Source organism: Rosa chinensis, chromosome 1 (assembly GCF_002994745.2).
Source record: "Rosa chinensis cultivar Old Blush chromosome 1, RchiOBHm-V2, whole genome shotgun sequence".
NCBI classification, from domain to species: Eukaryota; Viridiplantae; Streptophyta; class Magnoliopsida; order Rosales; family Rosaceae; genus Rosa; species Rosa chinensis.
This window is the reverse complement of record NC_037088.1, coordinates 14,765,730-14,770,000: the sequence shown is the minus strand read 5'-3', so window position 1 is coordinate 14,770,000 and position 4,271 is coordinate 14,765,730.

Sequence of the window (4,271 nt, the reverse complement as noted above, 5' to 3'; positions counted from 1 at the left end):
GATGTGGGACTGGTACTTTTTAGTTTGCTGGGTTTTGGTCCTTTCTGCAGAGACAACTTTGGGTGTCGTGACAGCGTATTAAGGCATATTTCTGCCTGGAGTTGGCATGCCGGTGGAGGTTGTCTTGCTGTGTTTCTGGAGATTACCCCATTGAGGTCATTCCGCCAAGGTGACATGGTTAAGTATGAGTGCTGATTATAGCCGGCAATTGCTATGTATGTACAATAGGCAATGTTAAGACTTCTAATGTGAGCCAGATAATTCAATGTATTTTCCAACAAGCATTTGATATTGAGCTCTATTAGTATGAACCTAATGAAAGGTACCCAACAAAAATACAAATATGGTTTGTGACTCTATTAGAGGGAGAGAGGGAGAGGAAGAGGGAGAGGGAGGGAGGTAGTGAGGGAGGGAGGGAGAGAGAGAGAGAGAGAGAGAGAGAGAGAGAGAGAGAGAGAGAGAGAGAGAGAGAGAGAGAGAGAGAGAGAGAGAGAGAGAGAGAGAGCTATTTACCTATTTTCAGACCAAACCCGACCCGGCTAGATATCCACTATCTAACCACCTTTTGATGGAGGACTAGTGTAGATGTTTTTCTCTCTCTATGTCTTTTTTTTTTCTATCAAGTAAGAGGCCTTATGAGAGATAAAAATATATGATAGCTTAATTGATAAGATAAGTCTCAAAAATAAACTTATGGGTAATTTGCTATTATAAGGGGAGTGTATTGTATTTGGATTTGTGCAAATTTTTTTTAAATGATAGACTTTTTGAAGAGTCCACATACTCTTTAAATGATAGACTGCTATTGATTTATTAAAACCATTGATTTTAGCAACAGACGTTTTATTGATTCTTGAAAATCTATATACTTTATTATGAATGACTTCTATAGATTTTCTAGCACTAGTACAAAAATTGAATCAGACGACACATTACAGTTTTCTGTCGTCTGATTGATTTTTATTTTCTTGTACATCATTTTTATAAAACCTATCATCTGATATGGAATTATAAACTAGTTCGCAAGACGTTTAAGGATAAAACTGTTGTATGACCCTAAAAAAATTGAGCGGCAAGTTTCCCACCATGTCTGTGGTGCCAAACCTCATCTCAAACCCGAAATTTCCCCCCAACATGTATTAATCATACAATGAGAAATAATAAAACTGTGGTCTGATTAACATGTTTGGCAGAAAGAAAGGAGATTTCCCACCATCAGTTTTCTCCAACTCCCCAATGAGGGAAGTCAAATTGATAGGACACAAATTTCAAATTTAAAACTCATGACCATATTGTTATAAAATTCTGTTGTGTGAGTCTTCATAGAGCTTGTCCAAATTCATAGCGCAGGGCTTGAAACCCTACACTTAAGAAAAAAAAAAAACAACAGACCTTCACTCCTCACTCTTGACAGCGCTGCACTCTCTCTCGACACAAACCCAAAACCTTTGCTTTCTCTCTCTCTCTCTCTCTCTCTCTCTCTCTCTCTCTCTCTCTCTCTCTCCCCTCGACAAACCTCGACCTCTCCCCTCTATAGACCCTATCTCTTCTTCGACAAACCCCAACCAAAGTGCTCTCTCTCTTCGACGAAACCCGACCAAAACCTAATGGGTAATTCGAGCTCTACTCCGACCGGGCTCAGGCCAACATCAAATCCAACAATCTCATAGGTAACAACCCCCTCTCTCTTGCAATTTCCGATGCCTGGTCTTCCTCGTCTTCTTCTTTCGTTTCTGAGACCTAAAATTGCGTTTATTGTGTGAACTGATTGATTTGGGGTTTTCTGGTTCAGAGGCAATAGAAAACCTAATGGGTAACCTCTAGGGTTCTTCAAATCTTTCGACAGTGGTGTGTTGCATTTATCAGAATCGAAATTTAGCTATGGGTAACTAAGATTTGAATTCGAACATTGGAGCTGTGGATTTGGGATCGAAGGCAAAAAGTCAAATTGGGGCTAAGAAGGTAACTAAGAAGGTTTTTGGGTAAGTGGGTATTAAGGCTTTGCAGTCAATCTATTTCTGATTGCTTGATAAATTGATATGGTTAGGTTATGAGGAAATTAGATAGTTGTTTCTCAGCTTGTTTGCATTTCATGGTGTTCTTCTCTCTAATTACTAACTTTCTTCTCATTTTTGTGTCAATTTGTGTTATTAAATTGATTGGCTTCTTGGTTTCAACTGTGACAAAGTAGAGTTGTGAAGCTGCTGCCGATGGGGCTCTTGGTTCATGCACTTGACCCTTCACTGCTCTTCTTAAATGATAACCTCTGAATTTCGCTAATCTCACACTCCAACAGAGAAAGGTTCAAATATGTCACTTTTGACATGAGAGGAGTTGGGAGGTCAACTGGGAAGGCTTTTCTTACTGGGTCTGCAAAAATCAAGGATGTGATTGTTGTATGCAAATTGGTCTCTAAGAATTTGTCTGCTAATAGAATTTTGCTTGTGGCCTTGTGGGTTCTTCTGCAGCTGTGGTATTCTTGTATATTTATATTTTGTATATGTGGATAGTGATTAGATTTTGTATTTAGTTCGTTTTAGTGGATCAAATGTGTTTATGGTTGAGAATTGTATAGACAATTTGTATGTGCTGCTGCATTTTTTTTGGATCAAGTGTGTGGTGAACAAAAGGACAGGTTTTTTATATAGGTAGATTTTGGATTTGCTTGTTTAATTGGTTTAGGTGGTTGATTTTGTGGATCTGTAGATTGTGTTCAGCAACAATGATTAGTATTGGCTCGTGGTAGTTACTAGATTGATTATTTCAATGGTGCAGATCGACAAGTTGAGTTTGAGTTGGTAGAAGTGATCTAACTCTTCTTTGCATAGAAGTTAGTGTGTGTGTGTGTGTGTTAGTATATTCTTTGGGTATGGAGGAAATCTAACTGCGAAGGTGTTCATGGTATTCTTTTTATTTTACTTTTTTACTCTGGCTTGTATAAAGTTGCTGAGAAGGTGTTCATGGTATTCAACGTGGAAACATTCCAAGAGAAAGACCCAGCAGTCTCTACACACTCACTGCGCCCATGACAAGAACAGGTTCTACAAACAACTGGGATGTTCTCTATGTCCTTCTCTCTATGTTTGTAGCTCTCTTGTTATGAATTGGGTGGACCCAACTCAAAATTAAGCAATTTTATGCTGAGATAAGGTTGTCTGTATCTCAAAATTCAACTTTGGAAATGGGTATGGCTTAAATGAGGACCCTAAAGCAGGTTGTTAGTTATTGGTTTTGTTTTAGCAAATTAAACAACTGATCATAATATAATGATTTTCTCAAGTTTTAAGTTCTATTGTTAATGATTGCATGGAATTCAAAATGATAGTTTTGAGTTTGTTTAGGATTATTTTCATTGAAAAAGAAGATTGACGATGCTGTTTTCCGAGCTGAGATGTTGGCCCCATTGGCATTGGAGCTTGAAGAAGAAAGACGAAATGAGTAAGAACAACTGATACGCGACTATGACCTTTGGGATGACACTGCTGAGTCCAATGAGGTTCTTGCCAAATTGGCTGATAGTGTTAGAGTGGTTGATGCTCTCAGAAGCTTGACATATAAGGTAACACATTATCGAACTTAGTGTATTTTTGGTTATACTATTCTATAAATTGATTTTTCCACCTCACTTTTAAGTTCATTGAGTGAACTTAGTGCATGTTGTGTTGGAACTATAAACAACATGCAAGCCAGCACTTTGAGGGGAATCTGAACATAGTTTTTATATGATATTACCTCATGTCAGCCTAAGTCTATGAACCTATTGTTTTTCCACATTTTATCTTGACTTATTTATTTTTTAATGTCAAAAAAAGATTGTGGATGTGGTCAAGAGCTTGTTGAAACTTCATGAGTGCACATTCTCTCTCTCTCTCTCTCTCTCTCCCACCCGCCCTCCCCCCCCCTCTCTTTTCTCCCCCTCCATCCCTAAGCACATACACATTTTTATCTTCTGTGACTTGGTTTTGTAAATTTTATAATTCAGGTTTGGGTAAAACAACTACTAAGCACGTATACCAAATGGACCAGAAAGCTAGGTTACAAGAAGGGTAGTAGAATGCATTCTTCCACAAATGGTGGCATCAAGTCAGCAACTATTGAGTTTGAACATGAGTTTTCTTTTGGTTATCTATCAGGAGAGGCAGGTGTGCACTACATCATAAATTCTAAAAACGGATCTGCTGTGCACGAGGGACAACTCTGTCTTGTTGATATCAATCCAATATTAAAGTTTTCAGAACTGTCGTATTTTTTTTTCCTAAAAAAAGAAGTCA